We start from the raw sequence: 14,266 nt of genomic DNA, 5'->3' as shown, positions 1-14,266 counted from the left end.
AACAGGGGGCCAGCCAAGCAGCATTGGAGAAATGGAAGAAGAGGCAGTGTGCAGTGATGCCCAACACCTTTTTCTCTCTGACTCTGAAGAGGCAGGTGGGCCAGTGCCTCCGGTGACCACAGCGCAGTACGTATCTGATGATGAAACTCAGGTGCCGCTTTCTCGTGCGTACTGTGCTGCTGAGACTACCCAGGAGGAGCAGTTGGTGGCAGAGGGTAGTGGAGATGATGAGGTCCTTGACCCATCGTGGCGTGAGGAACAGGAAGGTGGTGGGAGCAGCTCAGAGGAAGAGCTTCCTCTTACGGGCCAAAGAGGGAGAGGGAGGGGGAAGACTGCGGAGCCTGTAGCCTCCACTTTGGCACCCGTTAGGAGCCTGTCTCTTTCCAAAGCCAAAAAGGGCGCTCCCAAGACTTGCAGTGCCTGGTCCTTTTTTGACACAGTTGCAGATGACATTTGTTTTGTCAAATGCAAGCTGTGTCATCATAAAGTAAAAAGAGGGAAAAATGTCAGCAACCTCAATACCACAAATATGTGGAAACATGTGCGGACCAGGCACGCGGTGGAGTTACAGAAACACACTGAAGATGTAGGCCAACCAACAGCGGCAGCTACCACCTCTTCAGCTCGTGTTGCCTCTTCCTCCAGCTCACGCACAGCTGGTTTGGCTTCCTCCCAGAGACCTTGTGTAATTCCACCCACAGCACCACCTTCCCAGTCATCCTCACACTCCCAGTCTACTCTACAGCCATCGGTAGTACAGGCATGGGAGAAAAGGCGGGCATTCTCGGCCAACCACCCCCGAGCACAGGCTCTGAATGCAGGCATTGCCAAACTGTTGTCCCTGGAAATGCTCTCGTTCAGGCTGGTGGAGACTGACAGCTTCCGTGACTTGATGGCATTGGCAGTCCCACAGTACAAGGTGCCCAGCCGCTTTTACTTCAGCAGGCAGGCTGTCCCTGCCCTGCACAGGCATGTTGAGGCAAACATAAAACATGCGCTACTGAACGCCGTCAGTAGCAAGGTCCACCTCACCACCGATGCGTGGACCAGTCAGCATGGACAGGGGCGATATGTTTCCCTCACTGCCCATTGGGTTAATGTTGTTGAGCCAGGTACAGATCGTGCGAGTGGCGCAGGACGTGTCCTGCCCACTCCAAGGATTGCAGGAATCCAGTCTGTACGCATCGACTCCTCCTCTTACACCAGTTCCTCTGATTCCTCTCTGCAGGATCCGTCACAGTCCACCCCCACATGGACCCGTGAACGTTTACCTATGACCGACATGAGCACAGCCGTGGCCAAACGTCAGCAGGCCGTCTTGAAACTAGTTTCATTGGGGCATCGAAGCCACACAGCGCAGGAGCTCTGGAATGCCATAAAGCAGGAGAGCGATGTGTGGTTACTGCCAGCGAATCTCCAGCCAGGCATGGTAGTGTGTGACAATGGCCGAAATCTGGTGGCAGCTTTGGCCCTTGGCAACCTCACTCACATCCCATGTCTGGCACATGTGCTCAATTTGGTTGTGCAGAGTTTTCTGAGGGACTATCCGGATCTTGATGCCCTGCTGCACAAGGTCCGCCTAGAGTGTGCTCACTTGCGGCGTTCCAGCTTGGCCAGATCCCGCATTGCTGCTCTGCAGCGCCGATTCCGCCTTCCGGAACACCGCATCATATGTGACCTACCTACCCGGTGGAATTCCACGTTACATATGTTGGAGCGGTTGTGTGAGCAGCAGCAAGCAGTTATGGAGTACCAGCTGCATCAGGCGCAAAGAAGTCGCAGTCAGCGCCGATCAGACTTCACAACCACAGAGTGGGCCACTATGAAGGACGTCTGCCAGGTTTTGCGTCCTTTTGATTATTCCACGCGGATGGCAAGTGCAGATGATGCACTAGTCAGCATGACTGTCCCCCTTATCTGCCTGCTTCAGCAAACTTTGCAAGGGTTAAGGGATGATGTGGTGGAAGAGGTGGAGGATGAGGAGTCACCTTTTCCATCAGCTTCTGGAGAGTCAGCGCCACGTGGTTCCTCACAAAGGGGTACGCAGGGGCCAATTTGTGAGGAGGATGAGGAGGAGTCAATGGAGGAGGAAGAGCTCCGTCCAGAGGAGGGAGCGACACAATTGTCCAGTGGTCAGTGTGTACAGCGAGGGTGGGGTGATGACGAGCGGGCAGAGATCATGTCTCAAGCAGGGGACAGCGTTTCTGGGCCAGTTGGCACTCTGCAGCACATGGTGGATTTCATGCTGCAGTGCCTGAGAAACGACCGCCGCATCGACCACATTCTCAACATGCCTGATTATTGGGTGTTCACCCTCCTCGATCCTCGCTACCGGGACAACGTCCAAAACCTCATCCCTGCGTTGACCCGGGAGCGTAAATTGCGGGAGTACCACGACACACTGGTGAATTCCATCATCTTCTCCTGTCCAACTGAGAGGAGTGCTGCTAGTGCTTTACAAAGCAGCTCAGTGCGTCGAGGCAGTGGGGGAGGCTCTGCCCAAAGAGGGAGCAGAAGCAGTGCCTCTGCCCAAGGCAAGCCCAGTATGGCACAACTCTGGCACACTTTTGTGTGCCCGCCCCAAATGTCTACACCATCACCGGCGGCTCCAGTCAGCAGGAGGCAACGGTTCCGTCAGATGGTGACAGACTACATGGCTTGCCCTCTTACTGTACTCCCAGACGGCTCTTCCCCGTTCAAGTTTTGGGTCTCTAAGCTGGATACATGGCCAGAGCTAAGCCAGTATGCATTGGAGGTGCTGGCTTGCCCTGCGGCTAGTGTCTTATCGGAACGTGTCTTTAGTGCCGCAGGTGGTGTACTAACAGACCGTCGCATGCGACTATCCTCCGATAACGTTGACCGGCTTACTTTCCTGAAAATGAACCAGGCCTGGATCTCGCAGGAATTTGCCACTCCTCTGCCTGATTAAGTAATTGGGTGTCATCCAGGTCTCCTGCTGTGTTCATCTTTCTACCACCTGAACTGCTATTCCTGGGCTCCAACACCGCCAGTTGCGGCTCAGAAGTGCAGGCTGCACAGTAAACACATACGACCCAGTGTTATTGGGTTTCAGTAACGTCAGCTGATCCCCAGCTGTGTAGCCGGCAATGTGTCCTGCGACCGCCACGCTGGCACAACAACCTAAATGTAAGGGAACCTGTCCCCCCCCCCCGTCGTTTGTTACTGAAAGAGCCATCTTGTGCAGCAGTAATGCTGCACAAGGAAAAGGTAGCTCTTTTTTTTTAGCTCTTTGCACACGCAGAACTTAACACTTATAAAATGTGTTCACTGATACCGTTATACCGTCCCGGAGCTGGGACTTTCCTTCGTAATGTGACGCAGCACAGCCGTCATTCCTACCCCCTTGGTGCCATGCGCTGCCTCCTCAGCGTTGTTTTAAGCTGTCACGGAGCCTGCGCTGTTCTGTTATCCCTTGGGCATGCCCTAATTGCGCTGCCTGTCTTCTGACATAATTTGGTGTCAGGCTGGCTGTGCCTGTGCGGCCGCGGTGCCCGAGATCCCGCCTCGCAGTGTCTTCTGATTGAGTCACACTGCGGGCCTGGGATCCATGGGCATGCGCAGTGCATATCTTCCCCTCGGGCTCTCGCTCATTTCCCTCCGCCTTCTTTAGACTGTGCGCCGTCAGCTGATCCCTAGCATGCCACGGCCGTGACACCGCACAGTCTGAAGAAGAGGGAAGGAGGGGAGTGAGAGTCGAGGTTATGCACTGTGCATGCCCATGGTTCCAAGGCCCGCAGTGGGATTACGTTAGATGAGACTGCGAGGTGGGATCTGGAGCAGCGTGGACGCACAGGCACTGACAGCCTGACACCAAATTATGTCAGAAGACAGGCAGCGCTAATTGGGCATGGCCAAGGGCTAACAGAACAGCGCAGGCTCCGTGACAGCTTAAAACAACGCTGAGGAGGCAGCGCACGGCATCAAGGGGATAGGAATGACAGCTGTGCTGTGTCCCATTACGAAGGAAATTCGCACCTCCGGAACGGTTTAACGGTATAAAGGGACACATTTTTAGTGTTTACTTCGGTGTTTGCAAGGAGCATAATTAAAAGAGCAACCTTTTCCTTTTGCATCCTTAGTGCTGCACAACATGGCTCTTTCAGCTACAAACGTCTTGGGGGGGGGGGGTTAAAGGTTTCCTTTCAACTTGCTCCAATCAGGCTTCGGCCTACACTCTGTTCCTCTGCTCCTCCTGCTGTCCCTGGGCTCTAACACCGCCAGTTGGTGCCTGGAAGTGCTGTGTGCACAGTCAACAGTCGCTCCTCTGTTATTGGGGTTCAGTAACGTCAGCTGATCCCCAGCTGTGTGTGCGGCAATACCTCCAATCTGCTCCTCCTGCTGTCCCTGGGCTCTAACACCGCCAGATGGTGCCTGGAAGTGCTGTGTGCACAGTCAACAGTCGCTCCTCTGTTATTGGGGTTCAGTAACGTCAGCTGATCCCCAGCTGTGTGTGCGGCAATACCTCCAATCTGCTCCTCCTGCTGTCCCTGGGCTCTAACACCGCCAGTTGGTGCCTGGAAGTGCTGTGTGCACAGTCAACAGTCGCTCCTCTGTTATTGGGGTTCAGTAACGTCAGCTGATCCCCAGCTGTGTATCCGGCAATGTGTCATGCGACCGCCACGCTGGCACAACTAAAATGTAAGGGGACCTGTCCCCCCCCCCCCCCTAGGCGTTTGTTACTGAAAGAGCCACCATGTGCAGCACTAATACTGCACAAGGGAAAGGTCGCTCTTGAAATTATGCTCCTTGCAAACGCTGAACTACACACTCATGTAATGTGTCCCCTCACACCGTCCAACCGTCCCGGAGGTGGGACTTTCCTTTGTAATGTGACGCAGCACAGCCGTCATTGCTACCCCCTTGGCACCGTGCGCTGCCTCCTTAGCGTTGTTTGATTCCGTCATGGACCCTGCGCTGTTATGTTATCCCTTGGCCATGCACAGTTTGCGCTGCCCGTCCTCTGACATCATTTGTTGTCGTTCGGTAACTGCGGCTGCCTCGCGGCCTAGCTGTTCTCTCCTCTCCTGTGGGCCTTGGGGTCCACCACCTGGTTCCAGCACCGTCAGCTGGTTCCGGGCCGAGCCTTTGGCTTAGGTGCCTCCTCCTGGGTATCCGAGTTCCGCCAACGCCAGGCGGTCCTTGGTAGTGCTTTTAAGCGCGGGCACCTACAGCTTAGTAACCGGGTTCCAGCACCGTCAGCTGGTCCTCGGTCGTGCCATTGGCTCTTGCACACTGGGGCAACGCATCCGGGTTCCAGCACCGCCAGCTGGTTCTCGGCAGTGTTCTTGTCACAGGTACTCCCTCGTGCCAAGCCTGGTTTCAGCACCGTCAGCTGTTTCCGGGTTGTGTCAACTTCACTGAGACGCCTATGCTTGCCCCGTCGTGGTGCGGTCGAGTTAGCCAACTCCAGGGTGCCTCCAGTTTAGGAGCTTCCTATGTGGGCTGCGTGAACTGGTAGTCAAGGCTGGTTCTGTAGTGCCAGTAGGCCCAGCTCCCCCTGTAGGACTGTTGGGGTTCGGTAACTGCGGCTGCCTCGCGGCCTAGCTGTTCTCTCCTCTCCTGTGGACCTTCGGGTCCACCACCTGGTTCCAGCACCGTGAGCTGGTTCCGGGCCGAGCCTTTGGCTTAGGTGCCTCCTCCTGGGTATCCGAGTTCCGCCAACGCCAGGCGGTCCTTGGTAGTGCTTTTAAGCGCAGGCACCTACAGCTTAGTAACCGGGTTCCAGCACCGTCAGCTAGTCCTCGGTCGTGCCATTGGCTTTTGCACACTGGGGCAACGCATCCGGGTTCCAGCACCGCCAGCTGGTTCTCGGCAGTGTTTTTGTCACAGGTACTCCCTCGTGCCAAACCTGGTTTCAGCACCATCAGCTGTTTCCGGGTTGTGTCAAGCTCACTGAGACACCTATGCTTGCCTCGTCGTGGTGCGGTCGGGTTAGCCAACTCCAGGGTGCCTCCAGTTTAGGAGCTTCCTATGTGGGCTGCGTGAACTGGTAGTCAAGGCTGGTTCTGTAGTGCCAGTAGGCCCAGCTCCCCCTGTAGGACTGTTGGGGTTCGGTAACTGCGGCTGCCTCGCGGCCTAGCTGTTCTCTCCTCTCCTGTGGGCCTTGGGGTCCACCACCTGGTTCCAGCACCGTCAGCTGGTTCCGGGCCGAGCCTTTGGCTTAGGTGCCTCCTCCTGGGTATCCGAGTTCCGCCAACGCCAGGCGGTCCTTGGTAGTGCTTTTAAGCGCGGGCACCTACAGCTTAGTAACCGGGTTCCAGCACCGTCAGCTGGTCCTCGGTCGTGCCATTGGCTCTTGCACACTGGGGCAACGCATCCGGGTTCCAGCACCGCCAGCTGGTTCTCGGCAGTGTTCTTGTCACAGGTACTCCCTCGTGCCAAGCCTGGTTTCAGCACCGTCAGCTGTTTCCGGGTTGTGTCAACTTCACTGAGACGCCTATGCTTGCCCCGTCGTGGTGCGGTCGAGTTAGCCAACTCCATGGTGCCTCCAGTTTAGGAGCTTCCTATGTGGGCTGCGTGAACTGGTAGTCAAGGCTGGTTCTGTAGTGCCAGTAGGCCCAGCTCCCCCTGTAGGACTGTTGGGGTTCGGTAACTGCGGCTGCCTCGCTGCCTAGCTGTTCTCTCCTCTCCTGTGGACCTTCGGGTCCACCACCTGGTTCCAGCACCGTCAGCTGGTTCCGGGCCGAGCCTTTGGCTTAGGTGCCTCCTCCTGGGTATCCGAGTTCCGCCAACGCCAGGCGGTCCTTGGTAGTGCTTTTAAGCGCGGGCACCTACAGCTTAGTAACCGGGTTCCAGCACCGTCAGCTAGTCCTCGGTCGTGCCATTGGCTCTTGCACACTGGGGCAACGCATCCGGGTTCCAGCACCGCCAGCTGGTTCTCGGCAGTGTTTTTGTCACAGGTACTCCCTCGTGCCAAACCTGGTTTCAGCACCGTCAGCTGTTTCCGGGTTGTGTCAAGCTCACTGAGACACCTATGCTTGCCTCGTCGTGGTGCGGTCGGGTTAGCCAACTCCAGGGTGCCTCCAGTTTAGGAGCTTCCTATGTGGGCTGCGTGAACTGGTAGTCAAGGCTGGTTCTGTAGTGCCAGTAGGCCCAGCTCCCCCTGTAGGACTGTTGGGGTTCGGTAACTGCGGCTGCTTCGCGGCCTAGCTGTTCTCTCCTCTCCTGTGGGCCTTGGGGTCCACCACCTGGTTCCAGCACCGTCAGCTGGTTCCGGGCCGAGCCTTTGGCTTAGGTGCCTCCTCCTGGGTATCCGAGTTCCGCCAACGCCAGGCGGTCCTTGGTAGTGCTTTTAAGCGCGGGCACCTACAGCTTAGTAACCGGGTTCCAGCACCGTCAGCTGGTCCTCGGTCGTGCCATTGGCTCTTGCACACTGGGGCAACGCATCCGGGTTCCAGCACCGCCAGCTGGTTCTCGGCAGTGTTCTTGTCACAGGTACTCCCTCGTGCCAAGCCTGGTTTCAGCACCGTCAGCTGTTTCCGGGTTGTGTCAACTTCACTGAGACGCCTATGCTTGCCCCGTCGTGGTGCGGTCGAGTTAGCCAACTCCAGGGTGCCTCCAGTTTAGGAGCTTCCTATGTGGGCTGCGTGAACTGGTAGTCAAGGCTGGTTCTGTAGTGCCAGTAGGCCCAGCTCCCCCTGTAGGACTGTTGGGGTTCGGTAACTGCGGCTGCCTTGTGGCCTAGCTGTTCTCTCCTCTCCTGTGGACCTTCGGGTCCACCACCTGGTTCCAGCACCGTCAGCTGGTTCCGGGCCGAGCCTTTGGCTTAGGTGCCTCCTCCTGGGTATCCGAGTTCCGCCAACGCCAGGCGGTCCTTGGTAGTGCTTTTAAGCGCGGGCACCTACAGCTTAGTAACCGGGTTCCAGCACCGTCAGCTAGTCCTCGGTCGTGCCATTGGCTCTTGCACACTGGGGCAACGCATCCGGGTTCCAGCACCGCCAGCTGGTTCTCGGCAGTGTTTTTGTCACAGGTACTCCCTCGTGCCAAACCTGGTTTCAGCACCGTCAGCTGTTTCCGGGTTGTGTCAAGCTCACTGAGACACCTATGCTTGCCTCGTCGTGGTGCGGTCGGGTTAGCCAACTCCAGGGTGCCTCCAGTTTAGGAGCTTCCTATGTGGGCTGCGTGAACTGGTAGTCAAGGCTGGTTCTGTAGTGCCAGTAGGCCCAGCTCCCCCTGTAGGACTGTTGGGGTTCGGTAACTGCGGCTGCCTCGCAGCCTAGCTGTTCTCTCCTCTCCTGTGGGCCTTCGGGTCCACCACCTGGTTCCAGCACCGTCAGCTGGTTCTCGGCAGTGTCTTTTGCTCTTGTACCTTCTGCTCCCCATCCTGGTTCCAGTAACGTCAGCTGGTTCCGGGCAGAGCCTTTGGCTTAGGTGCCTCCTTCTGGGTATCCGAGTTCCGCCAACGTCAGGCGGTCCTTGGTAGTGCTTTTTAGCACGGGTACCTCCTGCTTAGTAACCGGGTTCCAGTAACGTCAGCTGGTCCTCGGTAGTTCCATAGGCTCTTGAACCTTCGGGTAGCCATCCGAGTTCCAGTTCCATCAGCTGGTTCTTGGCATTTTCTCAGCCTTCTTGTACCTTCTGCTACATTTCCAAGTTGAAGACCCTAACGTCGACGACCCGGAAGACCACCCCGATGACGACGACCTGGAAGACCACCCCGATGACGACGACGACGACGGCGGAGACGACGACGGCGGAGACGACGACGGCTGAGACGACGACGGCGGAGATGACGACACTGGAGACGACGACCCTGGAGACGACAACATGGAAGACCGAGAAGCAGAAGAACAAGAGGCTGCAGAACAAAGAGCAGAAGAACATTAAGCATAAGAATTAATATCAGAGCAAAAGATATTATCTAAATTATATGCAGAAGAAGACTAAGCAGTGTATGGGGGTGAGTCCGTTCCTCCTCGTGGTGCCCCTGGATAAAGCCTGATGCTGCAGGCCAAACTGAACGCGGACAAATGTAACTTTTGTGACTGGCAGAACGGAAGGTGTAATCTTCAAACTTTTATAGATAACAACTACGGGAATGCCTGTCACAAATGAGAATATGATGAAGAAGTAGAATAGGAAGAATAATAACAGTGGAATAAAAAGAATATGTAGAATAGGAAGAATAATAATAGTTGAAGAAAATGAATATGAAGAATGTAATAAAAAAAAAAAAATAGGTAGAAGATGAAGAAGAAGATGAATAAGGTGAAGAAGTTGATGTCAAAGATGCTGATGATGATGAAGATGAAAGTGTGGGAAAAGGAAAAAAAAGAAGGGGAAGGTCGTGGAATAGTGAAACATCAATATCTGACAAAATAAAAAAAAATTTACATAGTCAATATCTTTTTCAATCCGAACGTCTTTAAAAAAAAAAAAATCATGCTATTCTATTTGATTGGACTAATCCTCATTGCCTTTAATGTCTCCGCCACCTCCCCCATACATCCTACATTATTCTTAGTTGTTTTCCTTCATGTAGAATGAACCTACAAGGAAAGAAAGGGTTTATTTTAATTCCGATATTTTGGTCCCATTGACTTGCATTGGGATCGGATATCGGTATCGGCGATATCCGATATTTTTTGAATATCGGCCGATCCAAACCGATACCGATACTTTCCGATATCGGAAGGTATCGCTCAACACTACCAGTAACGGTACGAGTGGTGAATGGGTCGACACTGCCCTCACAGATAACACACCAGACCATCCCTTTTACTCTGTCCATGTCGCCATCTCATCAGGAGATTATATCTCTGCTCGTCATTCCTGAGGGAATTGATGAGGTCCTGTTGGGAATATCTTGGCTACGGTACCACTCTCCTCATATCGAGTGGTCCTCAGGCAGAATTCTGGGATGGGGCGAATCTTGTGGGGGTAGGTGTCAGAGGGAGTGCGTTCAGGTTGCAACTACAGAGGTACCCGCAGATCTATCCTCTCTCCCCAAGCAGTATTGGTCTTATGCAGACGTGTTCTCCAAAAAGGCGGCGGAGATCCTTCCGCCCCATCGCCCCTATGACTGTCCTATTGATCTCTTGCCTGGTGCTGAGCCTCCCCGGGGTCGAGTCTATCCGTTATCTCTCCCGGAGACGGAGGCAATGTCACAGTACATCCAGGAAAATCAGGCAAGAGGATTCATTAGGAAGTCAGTGTCACCTGCTGGGCCAGGGTTCTTCTTCGTGCAGAAGAAGAATGGGGAATTGCGTCCATGCATAGACTACAGGGGTCTTAACGCCATCACCATTAAGAATAAGTATCCTTTGCCCTTGATATCTGAGCTCTTCGATAGACTTCGGGGAGCAAGGGTATTTACTAAATTAGATCTGCGGGGTGCTTACAACCTGATTCGCATCCGTGAGGGGGACGAATGGAAGACGGCTTTTAACACCAGGGATGGGCACTATGAATATCTGGTGATGCCCTTTGGGCTCTGTAATGCCCCAGCCGTTTTCCAAGACTTTATGAACGACATCTTCCGGGATATGCTTTCCACCTCGGTCGTAGTCTATCTGGATGATATTCTCATCTACTCTCCAGATATTGACTCCCACCGGAGAGATGTTTGCAAAGTCTTCGACCTCCTACGGGCAAACTCCCTCTATGCCAAGTTGGAGAAGTGTATGTTCGAGCAGGAGTCCTTACCTTTCCTAGGCTACATCATCTCTGCCCAGGGATTGGCTATGGATCCTGCCAAACTACAGGCTGTGATGGACTGGCAGGAACCCCATTCTCTTAAAGTGGTGCAGCGCTTTATGGGGTTTATTAATTATTATCGCCAGTTCATTCTGCACTTCTCAACTTTGGTAGCTCCCTTGGTTGCCCTCACCAAGAAGGGGGCAAATCCCAAATTGTGGTCTGAGGAGGTCTCCAAGGCCTTTAACTCCATAAAGTCACACTTCGCTAGCGCTCCCATCCTACATCGCCCCGATGTTGATAAGCCATTTATCATGGAGGTGGATGCCTCTTCTGTTGGTGCTGGAGCAGTCCTCTTCCAAAAGGACTTTGGTAGCAGCTTCCCATTGGTACTTTATTGGAAGGTCCTGAACGTGCTGCAACTATATAAGCTGCGCATGACCGCACGGCCATGCGCTAGTGTACATTTGTAAATGTGTGTGTGTTGTGAGTGAAAGTCGCTCTTTAAATAAGCCTCCCTATTGGATGACTGTTTCGCGGAAGGTGTATGTTTGCTATCTAGCGCCCGACTTAGCCATCAGCACGTAAACACACAATACAGCGTCTTATTTCTGTGACCGCCAGTGCGGCGCCTTGTGCTTTCACAGCGCTTTCCTGACCCAAGCCTGGGTGGTTAGTGGCACTGCATGCACTCTCGTGCTTCTATTGCTGTCACTCTGACACCTCAGTAGCGGTGTCGAGCGCATGAGGTCTATGTACTCAAATCCTGTGTCTTGGGATTGAGTTCTGAGACTCGTTGCTTGATCTCTTGGTGCGGTACCACGGCCCTGTGACATAACAGGGTTCGCTTCCTTCACACAGGGTGAGGTTAGCCCATGTGTGTATTCACTTTGTACCACCATATAGTCCGTCATTACTTGCCAGCAGGTTCCATCTCTGCACGGTGGACCCCGGGCTGCGAATGCACCATACTCTATCTGACTTATTATTTGGTGCGTTCCGCTAGCCCTAACAGTAGCATACAGTGGTCATACAGTCAGCATAGCACACAAACAACTTCTCTCTGGAGGTGCCGGAATTCTAGTGGCTATACACCAGCCCTAAATTCACACACACAAATTCCTCTCCGGAGGTGCCGGAATTCTAGTGGCTATACAGCCAACCCTGAACACACGCAGACACAGACAACAAGGTAGCTAAGCTCATAAACTTAAGTTGATACTAGCTCATGGCCGTCCGGCCATGCAAACCTTTTATAGAGAAAGCTCTCCAGGACCTTCCTAGTGGTCCAATAGGAACCGCTTCAGGACCTGAGCATGTGACCCCCGACCTCCAATGAGAGGTTGTCCCCTGGGCATGGTCAGTAGCGGACAAACAACACTTAGTCCCAGCAGCATCTGCTCGCTGCAGAACAGTGCTGATTACAATGGCTGAGCCTGAAAGATCAGCAGTAACCAAGCGCACAGTATCTGCATGAGCCAGACAATGGGACCGACGTCTCCGCTGAGCAGGCTCCACTGCGCCTGAAGAAGAATGGGAGACCGCAGCGGAGGTGGCTCGAGATTCCCCTTGTGCAGCCGCGGGAACTTGACACCTAACACAGTCAAGCTGAAGCAGACAGTTGGAGGCTCTTGTATTCTCAGACTGGGAAGGAGCCATGGATATTGGCCCCCAGCCAATAATTAATTAGATTATTAATTAAATCTATTAGATGCTCCAGTTCTGGTGCTTTGCCCTAGTGCAGTGGCAAGGGGGGTAATATTTGTGGGGTTGATGTCAGCTTTATAATGTCAGCTGACATGAAGTCCACATTTTAGTAATGGTGCAGCGTTTATAGGACACCTCCATTACAAACCCCATCGGGAAAATAAATTAAAACACACTGAAAAAAGTCCTTTATTTGAAGTAAAAACTCCCACCATTTTTACTCATTTATGAATGTAGAATTAAAAATAATAAAACTCAATTTTCTTCACCTGTCAAAAGAAAATATATTTGTGCCACGACATACTCCAAATCTGCTACATCTGGATTGCATGGTTGAGCGGTGGCATGATGAATTGCATGGCATGAGTTCGCTTCTTTGTGGGACAAAAAGATTGTTGTGGATAGGTGAGGAATATGGTGTTTTATTATTTTTAATTTTACAGTTATAAACGGGTAAAAGAGGGTGGGGGGTGTTTATTTCAAACAAAGAATAACATTAATCCCAAAATAATTAGGTGTAACATTGTCCCCCATCCTTGCTTTCTCTAACACATTTAAACAAACAAAAAATTCCACTCACCACGTCACTCAGTGTCTTCTTCATCCTCTACAGTCGGTGTAGGGGCGAGTGGCAACTCATAGCAGTGACATCATGTACCGCCAGCTGCTAGCCTCTGGATGCATGATCAGTAAAAAATGGAGCTAGCATTTGAAGGACCCCTGGCTACACAGGCCCATTTGCGGTCACACCCTCCACCATTTTTATGCCCCTGTTCAAGTATATTTTACAAAAGTCACTATTTATATTTTTAATGGGACTTTTGATTTTATTTTCCATGTAAATTTTGTTGTATACTATGAAGTAATTTGATGAATTTAGCAATAAAATGTGGCAAAACACAGGTTGCTTTTAAAAGCATACATAATCATAGCAAGACTCAGCGATGCAAAAAATGCGAAACATATACAAAATGAAAAGTTGCAGTCTCTGGTCTCCTCTAATATGAGGGTTTTGCCATGACAAGCATAATTTGACCAGGAGGTTTCGGTATTTTGAAAGATTGTGCTTTCTTGGCTTGCAGTGATAAGAGGGAAGTCATCCTATGTTTAAACAGTAAGGCTATGTGCACACGTTCAGGATTTCTCGCAGAAAATTCCTGAGAATTCCGGACATTTTCTGCAAGAAATCCGCAAAAAAACCGCATGTGTTTTTGCCGCAATTTTGCGGCAGTTTTGACGCGTTTTTGCCACGTGTTTTTTTCCGGACACTTCCCAATGCATTTTGGAGTGGGAAATCCGCAAAAAAAACCCGGAAAATTAATGAACATGCTGCGGTTTTTACCGCCTTGCGTTTTTTCGCGGAAAAAACGCATCATGTGCAAAAAAAAGAAAAATTCATTCTAAATGATGGGATGCTTATTGTATGCGTTTTTATGCGGTTTTATAGCGTTTTTATCGGGGGAAAAACGCAAAAAAAAAGACAAAAAAAACGGCAACGTCTGCACACAGCCTAAAGTTAAATAAACTCAGTGGATAGTAATAGTTCTCCTACAATGTCATAGGTCTAAATGTCCCAGCCAAATGAGTTCATGTTCTTACTTAAAACAGAATACACTACAAGAAACAGTTTTTAAATATAATTATATACCTTAAATTAACAATCCACTCTTCACTCAACGGTGCATTATCACAAATGTTTTCCCTTCACTGTCTAGCAAAGAAATTCCAACTGGACAGAGAAAGGAAAACTAAGTGACTCTCGTTTCTCTATAGGTTCACTTTATGCCTTAAACACTAGTTAGATGTAATAGCAAATACAAGCTCTTGTGGGTTGTAGTGCATAATTTATGACGGGGTGGTTTGTTTCATAGATGCTAACTCTCAAATATCAAGGAGGCTTTCA

This window comes from Ranitomeya imitator, chromosome 2 (assembly GCF_032444005.1).
Source record: "Ranitomeya imitator isolate aRanImi1 chromosome 2, aRanImi1.pri, whole genome shotgun sequence".
Lineage (NCBI taxonomy): Eukaryota > Metazoa > Chordata > Amphibia > Anura > Dendrobatidae > Ranitomeya > Ranitomeya imitator.
This window is presented reverse-complemented; position numbering follows the sequence as displayed.